Raw genomic sequence first — 10,589 nt, 5'->3', positions numbered from 1 at the left:
AACAGGGAGCAAACATAAATCACTGAATGTAATTCTGCTAAATACAGATTTCTTTAGAAAAAAATTTTATTAAATAATTTTATTCACTAACAACGAGACTCCACCCACAACTTGAATTTCCTGTTTCAAAAGACAGTTGCTATTTTAGGTATTGTTCTAGAAAGTCTCTAGTCAAGATCTTTTAAAGTCAGGTTTTTATTAAAATTTCACTTCAGTAAACAGTTTTTGTTTATAAAGGAAGTGTGCTTCCACCTACTTCAAATGCTCTTGTCCTTTGTTGGCTGTGAACCATGCGGAAATTGTTTCAGTTTTGATGATGTTCATCCTAGATCCTTCATAGCCAATGTTCCATTAGGATTGCAAATCACATCTTATATGTAAAACACTTGGCTGAAAAAGTATCTTGGCATCAAAACAATTTACAGCACCAAGGAGAAACTAAAGTAATCTTTTTCATAGAGTATGTGACTAGAAAAGGCAACAATTCATAAAGTATTCAGCATTAACTTAGAAGATTTGCTGGATCATATAAATGTACAGCAATGGAATTGTGTCAAGAATAATTAGCAAATTAACAGATTGTGCATGAGTTCTAATTGTCAATTACACAAAATCATTAACAAAGAAATGACAAGGCAAAGAAAACTTGGTAGCTTAAGATGAATTTCAACTCAATTCTTCCATCACCACCAAAAGCTTTTAAATCACCTTTAAAATTTAAATATGCATTACTCCTCAATTCCTAGAAACTCATCATACTAGGATATTTTAAAAATTGAATGAAGTAAGACATTCCTACTGAAAGACCAACATTGGGGCCAGCCTGGTGGCATAGCAGTTAAGTTTGCATGCTCTGCTTCAACAGCCTGGGGTTCACCAGTTTGGATCCCAGGCGTGGTCCTACACACTGTTTATCATGCCGTGCTGTTCCAGGTGTCCCACACATAAAATGGAGGAAGATGGGCACAGATGTGAGCTTAGGGCCAGTCTTCCTCAGCAAAAAGAGGAGGATTGGCAGTGGATGTTAGCTCAGGACTAATCTTCCTAAAAAAAAAAGACTAACATTTACTAATCACATGGGTCAGAACTTTTATATGTCCAACCTCATTCAAAGTTCAGAACAATTCTATGAAGTAGATTTGTACTACCTTATTTTGTAGATGACGACGTTGAGACACATATGATTAAGTCACTGGCCATACAACACAGCTCAACACAGGAGGAGAGTTGGGATTTCAATCAGGCTAAGTGACTTCATCCCACACACACCACTTAACTACCCTCTAACAAAGACTTTCACATTTTTTCTGACTGCAACTCAAAGACATAAAACTTATGTAATAACCCAATATGCACCCACATGTATAACCATAAACTATTTCTTGAAAAGACACATGTAATTTAATCTATTTTTTTCTATTCTGTTCTATCTGTTCTTTAAGTTCTGTTTACTACTCTCTAAATTGATATCACAGAGTACTAATGGGTTGCATCCACACTTCAATAAGTGCTGTTATAAAAAGTATGTTAATTAGTTAAGTGGTTGGAAATCAATTGGATTTGGGGAACCAAATAGTACAGTGGAAAAATATTCAAGCTCTGAAATGTGTCAAATTTAAGATCAACTCCTATCTTCAAAATTTGTGTGAACTTGAGCACGTTACTTGACTTTCCTATGAGTCATTTTCTAATCAGCAATCTGGCCATAACAATGTAAACTGCAAGGAGTTATTCTGAGGATTAAATGCTCTAATCCATGTGAAGCAGTTAGTATACAGTCTAGGATGGGGTAAGGACTCAACAAATTATAGCTGTTAGAGAATAAAGTATAATATCTTCTAGCATAGGATAATTTTTTCTCAACTGAATAAACGTTATCTCATATGGGTAAACTTCTCAGTACCTAGATTCATCTTAATCATAAAATTGTTGAACTTACTATATCCACTTGCCATCAATTAAAAATAGATCATGTAACTTTCCGACACCTATCATCTTTGCTATTATATCCATTCATATTGTTCAGATAATGGTGATAACACCACATACTTACAGAACCCAATATATCCTGGAGTATTTTCTTACCCTTTAAGTATCCAGCTATTCATTAGCTACAGGAAAATTTATTAGGCAATTTTCATATGTTTGATATTTTAAGTAGCTCAAATGCCTATTGACAGTAACTTAAAATTATACATCTAGGAAAGAAATATCAAATTAGGATCAAGAAACTATAAAGACTATTTCCTAGTTCTCCCCCTCCCACTACTAGATCTTTCCTCTTCCAAAACTGAGAGACGGCGTTTATGTCAACTGCCTCCTTTTTCCACTCTTCAAAATCCTTCTTCCCAAATCCACAACTCTTCCTGTATACACGGCAGTTCCGATATACACGTCTAAACATGCGGAAACTCCAGAATCCAGACCATCTTACAGCAGTGATTCGCAAACAAGATTTCACTTTGTAATCACTGCAGGGGAGTTTTAAAAATACCTTTTTTGCCTGTTTTCCTGCCCCATACATTCTGATAAATTGGTCTGGGATAAGGTCTGAGAATTGGGAATTTTTTTAAAGCTCCCTAGGTAATTTTAATGTGCCATCAAGTTTGAAAACCACTGTATTAGGGTATTTTGCATATTTCTCCAGGGCCTGTTAGTGACTGGATCACAGTTCTATGGATGAAGCTGCCAAACTGGCAACCACAACATTTCTTTGTTTGAGTAAAGAAAACCACCTCAGAAGATGACCTTTCCTCAACGTTTTTCTCAACTCCAATAGAAATCCAGAGAGAGGTATTTAAGAAGGCAGATTTTTCTGTGGAAGTTAGTTTCCTTCTTGAATTTTCAAATTGCAGCAACCTAAACTGAGTATCTTGCAAAAAGTAAGATTAATCAACAGTTTGGTTGTTCCAAAGAAGCATCTCCTGCCAAGGTAGGTACTTAGAAACACAGAGGGGAGGATTTGGATTCTTGGAATTCTAACTGTTGCTCATATTCTTGAGCATATCATTCTCCTGGTATGGTAAATATATACAATGGATTATTATTCAGCCTTTAAAAAAAAAAAAAAAAGAAGGAAATCTTGTCATTTGCAACAACATGGATGAAGCTGGAGGGCATCCTGCTAAGTGAAATAAGCCAGACAGACAAAGACAAATACTTCATAGTATCACTTATATGTGAAATCTAAAAAAAAAGCCGAACTTACAGAAACAGAGAGTAGAATGGTGGTTGCCAGGGACTCGGGGGGGGGGGGGGCGGGGCGCGGATAGGGAGAGGAGGGTAAAAGGGTACAAATTTTCAATTTAAGATGAATAAGGTCTGAGAATCTAATGTATAACATGACTACTATAGTTGACAACATTGTAGTGTATAATGTTCTCACAAAAAAAAAGAGAGGATCAACATGTGAGATGATGGTTGTATTAATTAACTTGATGAGAAGAATCCTTCCACATTGTATACATATATCAAATCATCATGTGTACACTTTAAAATATTTTATAATTTTATTTGCCAATTACACCACAATAAAGCTGAAGAAAAAATAAAAATAGTCATGCTACCTAAAATACTCAGATGTATTTTAAGGAAAATTAATGCCAGTGGTAAAGCTCACCAAATCTTTATAATCTCTGAAAGAATCTAAGAAGAACATTCATGTTGCCTGGTTACATTTGATTATCTGGTCAGTAGTTATGGGCATGAAGAGACAGAGGGCAGGCAGAATCTGGGAAAGATATAAGAACGTCTCTTCCCTTTTTTTTTCTTTCAAAAAACTATAATCAAACTGTGAGAAAAACAATTTAAACTTACTAAATGTTTTAAGGCTACAGGAAATGGGAAAATATAAAGTTGGAGATTCAAGATAAATTTTCTAAAAGGACAACATAATGCATCAATGCACAGATCACTGTTTATACAATAGTTTTTATTGAAAATATCTGTAAAGACCTTAAAGTTAGAAAGCCTTTCTGATGTCTAAAAACACATTGGTTACAGCTAAAACGTTCCCCTTAATTGACTGGAGAGTAAGTAAAGTCCTACTTTATTCCACTCTCTACTTTTTCACTTGAACAAAAATAAAAACAGAAAAAGAAAAGTTATTCACTCAAGAAACACTTGTGACAATTCAAACTTTTGAAAAGCATTTGATTAGGTTCTATAGAACATCCAAAAAGAATCATGCAGAAGTAGCAAATGATAAATTCCATAGCCATAAACCTCAATAGAATAATATGAACCTCAGAGAAAGAACAGTTACCCTAGGGTATGTTGACATTGAGGTGGGAGTTAGAGAGGAGAGAGAGGGCTCAGAGTATGTTTCACTTCTTAATACTTGCTGGCAATCCACTGTGCGCTGAGTCCAGTGCTGGATGACACAGAAAGAACCAATGTTGAATTCAAAATTGGGACCTTCATGGATTGGGCCTTCATTTCACAGTATTTAACTGAAAGAAACTATTTAGGAATCAGTCTACATTACACAATGAACAAATATATGTCAACAAGCTCTAGCAATAATACAAGCAGATAGAGCAGAATTACTATTCTGATACATTTAATGACGTTCACATAAATACTCTTGGACAATAATTGAGAATCTGAGCTCAATTATTTTCACTGAGCTCAGACTCTCATCTACAATATGAAGTTCAAGTAGAACAATGTTTTATTCCAAGGGATTTCTGTATCAGAAACACCTGAGCCAATTATTAAGAATGTTTATCTCCAGGGCTTATCCCAAGCGTGAGGGAAAAAAGCCTATCTAGCTTTGGGGTTTTGGAACTTGCATTCCAGAGAATTCATATGCATGCTGAAGTTTGAGACTACTCAAATAGTTTTTTTTTTTTAATTAATTTCTCATACCATTGTGTTATAGTTACATAAAGGTATACCAACAAAGCTTGTAAGGTAAATTCAACTGAAATCAATATATCAAATGAAAAAGTCTTAAGCCAATGATTATAATTAATTATCAAATTTATCATGCTAGAATAAACCATGTTTTTGAAGCATTGTGACAAATATGACTTCTCTCGCCACACTGATAAACTCTGGTTAAGATTTTTCAAAAACAAAGGAAGTTCCCTAGACAAATGAACTTGGGAAAGTTGGGTAAAATTAAATATGACTTTGTTACTACAGTACTTTTCAAAGACAATAATAGAGAAAATGCTATCTTTGCTCCCCTTCCTACAACCCTCTGTTTCATATTGAATAGAGGCAACTTCTGAGGAACATTATACAAAGCATCAATCTTGAAGATTCTTATGAATTAATGGCACATTTTTATTCCAGAGGCCTGACTGCAAGACTAATGCAACTTGAGACACACTTTTTTCTAGTTTAAAGATCATAGAATCCCATTTATATAAGAAGCAGATGATTCCATGTCTTAAAAAACTGGAACTTAGTATATGGATTTTCTTGTATTAAAACTAAACCTTGCTGGATATGAGGTAAGGCCTCATTAAGTATTAGCTGAATGACAGAATGAGTGAATGGGCATCGGTGTAGTTGACTCCCAGGAAAAACAAATAGGTTTCTGACTCCTACCTGCTAACTCATGCCATTTTATAGGATATCTGAAGTATGGCTCAGGGATGGATTATGGGCCAAGTCTAAACTCCATGACAAAGGGTGCATGATTGATGAGGATGTCTGCCAGGCACACAGGATGGCTAAGGGCAGCACTTTAGCCAGGATCTGCCATCCTCCACACAGCACAATCCTTTGTCTGCAGCACAATCTACTCTCCATGCTGCTCTGGTTAAGCTGTCAGTCTGGCAGTTTCCAACCCCTAAGTACAAGAAGCAGAAGTTGAAGGAAGCAAAAAGAGTAAAAGTAAAAAAAAAAAAAAAAAAAAGGTAATATAAATAAAATAGTATACAGAAATGGACTATGGTAAAAAGAATTATCAAAAATAAACCAAAAGCCTTTGTGTGAACTAAACTGATCATAAGCAGTTATTAAATAAGTTAGGCCAGCTAATATTTCTCAAAACTCTGGAAACTCTAATAGGCATACAAATCACCTGAGGATTTTGCAGAGACGCAGATTCTGATCCAATAGGTCTGCCTGGGGCCCAGGAATCTATGTTTTTAACAAGCTCTCAGGTGACGCTGATACTGCTGGTCAGCAAGTAACATTTTGAATAGCAAGGCTCTGAGCAGCAGAGGCCATAGAACCAAGCTGAGAACAGACTGAGGACTTCTTCCGGCTTTGTTCCCTGCAAACATCTTCAGGGGAAGAGCCTGTGCTCTTTGCCTTGTTCAAGCAAGTAACTAGCAGACTGGAATCAGGTTAAGTGAAAATTTTGCTTATCATTAGCTCGTGTAGGAGATAGACACAGAATACAGGAGAAAAGGAAGGTCATAAACAGAAAGTGGGAACAGCCGTATATAAGTGAGCTTTATACGTATGTGGGCAGAACAGCCAAATTCTCCATGTGACGGCCTCAATTTTGTGAAATAGAAGGCAAGATCATCTTCTGTTGGGGATGGGAGGGAAGAGGCATAGAAAAGAATGCAGATGCTGCGAAGACAGCTTTTTTGGGGAAGCTGGGGAGAATGGATTAGCGTTGCTGAGGAGCCAGATGAAGGTGGATACTATGAATCCCTAGTGTTTCTAATATTTAGGGACTTGTGGCATTCCCCAGCAATGTTCACCAGCCTGGAAGTAGAAATAGAGAAGGTAGTCTGTGTAGAATCGATCCCAAAGTAAGATGTTTCTTAGGGCAATATGGCAGAAAGACAGAGGCAAGGAGTCAAAGGTTGTGACTGGAGTCTTGCGCCTTCCTGAAACTTCTGTTCCAGACAAACTGGTCTTCTGACTGTCCCAAGAATAGGGTTTGTATTTTCCTCACCCTGTTCATTTGCTTACAACATTCTTTTAATTTGAATTCCTCCTCCCTGTTTCAACTCTATTATTTAAGCCTTATTTCAAATGTTATCTTTTCTACAAGGCAATCCATAATCCTCTTCCTTTAGCCAAAATTAAACTTTCCCCCCAAACTGCTATTGCATCTAGAATTTTTTTGCACTATTTATCAATTCTTTCTTGAACTGTTACCATATATACCAGCCACCATGCCTGATAACCACAGAGTACAAAATAGCTCAAATTTATATTGAGTCCTTACCATACTTTACTATGTCTAAGCACTTTACATACATTAAATACAGTCCTATCAACCACTATATAAGGTAGGAACAATTTCTAGAACCATTTTAAAAATGAGAAAACAGAAGCAGAGAGAGTGTAGCACCTCAGCATGCAAAAGTAGAAGGATTGGCTCCAGCAATCAGACTCCAGTGTCTTCATCTTAACCAACACACTATATATAGTACTTCCCATAAATTGTTTATTGTATTGTCTTACATTGTACTTTGGGGGGTTATAATTTCTACTAGATTTCAGACCAATGTAGGAAGGGTTCATGCCTTAATTCTGTTTCCCTTAGCCCCTAAAAAAGTGTGTTACATGTTACAGTTTCTCAATAAATACTTCCACAATTAATCAATGGTTCAGAGCCTGGAATCACACTGAATTCTTGGGATGGGGAGTAGGAAAGAATTTTCCCAGATAGTTCCATTTATCTCCACTTGAAACTACTTCCAAAGGAGGTCTCTTCTATTAGGCAATCATGGCGCTTTGGCCTCCTCTAAAATCTGTAGGTCAGAGAAGAAAGTTGTCTTTTGCTTTGCATTTAATGCTATCCTAGCTCTCCTTGAGTGCCCAGACTTCAGGAAGGGAAGAGAAATTCTCTCTTTTTTTTCTAACTCACTTTCTCAGTGAAATATATGACTAGATGACTTTGAAAAGTATATAAACTAATGTTTGAACTTTAAATGATCAAATTTAGAAACCTTGCTTTTTGTTTTTGTTTGGTTTTTATCTCCACAGCCCAGTGAGAGTCAAAAAGTGCCCAGGAGACCATATCCACCTGGCCAGCTGCCACAGGCTCTTCAACCCTACCGAGGATGGGATCCATCACGCCTTCCTCCTCACCGTGGCCCAGGACTTATTCCGCTACCTCCTCCTCCTGGTCCACCAGGGCGCATTCCTCCTCCTCCTCCCTTTGGCCCAGGGCGCATTCCATTTCAACCCCTTCCACAGGGACCCATTAAACAAGCTAAACCCTTTCCAGGTTACCCAGAACCACCTTTCCAACAAAGACCTTACCCTCCAGGACCTCCTCAGGTGCCAAAAGGCCAACTTCCCTTTATTCCTTTTTGCCCTCCTTGCCCCACCCCTACAACCCTATGTGAAACAACCACCACAGCTACAACCACAAGCACTACCGTTACAGAACCCACCACCATACCACGAAAGAAACCACTACTTCCACAGAACTCACTACCACAACAGCAACCACCACCACTTGCACTGAACCTTCCACCACCCCAGCAGCCATCACTTCCACTGAACCCACCACCACAGCACCCACCACCAGCACTTCCATAGAACCCATTGTCACCACAACAGAAGCCACCACTTCCTCAACAGCACCGACTTATTCAGCAACAGAACCCAGCACCACCACATCAACAGCAACCACCACTGCAGCATCTACTGCAGCTACTACTCAAATTACAACTACCACTAATTCACCACTCCAGCAAAAAATACAATCACAACAAAACTACATCAAAAAAATATAACTTTTAAGAGTTTTTGGAATAAATCCTTTGCCATTTTTCATAGGAAGATATGAGAAATGATATTTTCCAAACCACTGTGAGCTCTTAGGAGAAATGAACTTCAGTTATTTCAATGGAACCAACCGTGTAATCAGTACACAAAACAAATAAAGTATTTGAGCAATAACATGCACCTATTGCCATGATAACTGTCGTGATAACTCCCACTCTATCCTATATTTTATTACCTACCAACAGCTGATAAGTCTACTTCCCAGAAGGAAACAGAGACCCTTTATGAAAAAAAGGCATTTAATAAAGGATCTTCTTAAAGAGACTGGGCAGGATTAAATGAACCAAGAAGGGATGTTGAGGTAGTCAGGGTCTAGCCACAGTGGAGGGGTAACGTGCCTAGGCTTAATGGGGCAAAGGGATCAAATAGCCATACCAGAGCCTGAATGAGAGTTGAGACAGTGGAGGGAAAGGCCACCCCATGGAACCTATTTCTATGGAGGGACGTAACTACTGCCAGACAATGCAGCCCCCAGCAGGGAGAGAGCAGGATAACACCCCTTCCTCTGTCCTTCTCCTATTGCTTTCATCAGTGGACTCCCACCAAAATCTCACAGGCAAGGGAACCCATGTGACGGAGTTTGTATGGTCATCCTCCCAGGGTGGAGAGCTAAGCAGAGAAGGGTAAATTGCTAATAAGGAACTAACAGCACACCTTGAAGCCAAATAAGCAGTCAAGGAAAAATTTGAGCGTTCCTGACTCCCTGCATAGTAAAGGGAAGAGATGGTAGCAAGATAAATTATAAAATTATATCAAAGGCCTGCCCCATGGCTGAGAGGTTAGGTTCGTGTGCTCTGCTTTGATAGCCTGGGGTTTGCTGGTTTGGATCCTGGATGCAGACCTACACACCACTCATCGAGCCATGCAGTGGTGGCATCCCACATAGAAAAACTAGAATGACTCACAACTAGGATATACAACTATGCACTGGGGCTTTGGGGTGGGAAAAAAAAAAGAGGAAGATTGGCACAGATGTTAGCTCAGGGCCAGTCTTCCTCAGCAAAAAGAGGAGGATTGGCAGCAGTTAGCTCAGGGCTAATCTTCCTCCAAAAAGGAAAAAAAAAAAGAACAGCTCTGAACTCCTACTTTAGAGTACTAAATGCCAGATTTCCTCGATCTCCTTGTCAGTTCTTAATACCATAATCTGGTTTCCAAACCTCTATGCAGCTTGAGCCTTACAGATAAACCCACACCCCACTAATTTTCCACCATGAGGCCATCAGAGTCTCTGTACTATCCAGTTCTATGCTGCCTCTCCTGCTCCTGCTAGCAACAACTGAACAGATTCATGCCAACTCCACGTTAACGCTCAATTTGATGCTCATTTAGTTAATAAATACTATTAGGCACTTTACTATTACCTGTGTGCCAACATAGTCAAAAACATATTTCCTGCCATCAAAGAGCTCTTTATCCCTTTCAGTTTTGGCAGCCATCATCTCATTTCCCCACAAAGTTTTTAATGGGGGCAACCCTTCCCATCTCTGCAATGAGCCCTATTTCAATTGCCAGGCTAGGCTGGCCACCTGGAGGGACAATTTCCATAAGGAAGGATACCTGCCCATTCCCCCCCAACTTCCCCATGAGCCCTTGGTAAAATTAATTTGCTGAGTCACATCACACTGGCAGTCCAATGGAACATAGAGGCTCATCCGTTTTGCAAGTTTGCCATTAGCTTCATTTCGCATTCAGCATACCCTTTCCTTATTATTAAATTTTCTCTCAATCAACTTCCGCCCAAGCCTCAGAGCCCTCCCCACAGCCTGTTCCCCCTCACTCATGCTTCCTGAGCTGCCCCTTATATTGTGCAGGTTGTAGACTGTACCTCTCTAGGAGGGGTACTGCTCACCAGCTGCACCATACCCAGACCC

At 38.8% G+C, this 10,589-nt stretch overlaps 1 long non-coding RNA gene across 1 annotated transcript; it reads left to right on the top strand.

Moving 5' to 3' along the window:
• The first annotated feature begins 2,801 nt into the window (after positions 1-2,801).
• Positions 2,802-8,838, top strand: LOC103542456 (uncharacterized). Its single transcript, XR_011538702.1, has 2 exons — positions 2,802-2,932; positions 7,909-8,838. It is a non-coding gene; the product is annotated as an uncharacterized lncRNA (long non-coding RNA).
• The last annotated feature ends 1,751 nt before the right edge of the window (positions 8,839-10,589 follow it).

This window comes from Equus przewalskii, chromosome 3 (genome assembly GCF_037783145.1).
Source record: "Equus przewalskii isolate Varuska chromosome 3, EquPr2, whole genome shotgun sequence".
Lineage (NCBI taxonomy): Eukaryota > Metazoa > Chordata > Mammalia > Perissodactyla > Equidae > Equus > Equus przewalskii.
Note: the sequence above shows the minus strand (reverse complement) of the source record. Positions and strands in the feature narration are given on the sequence as shown.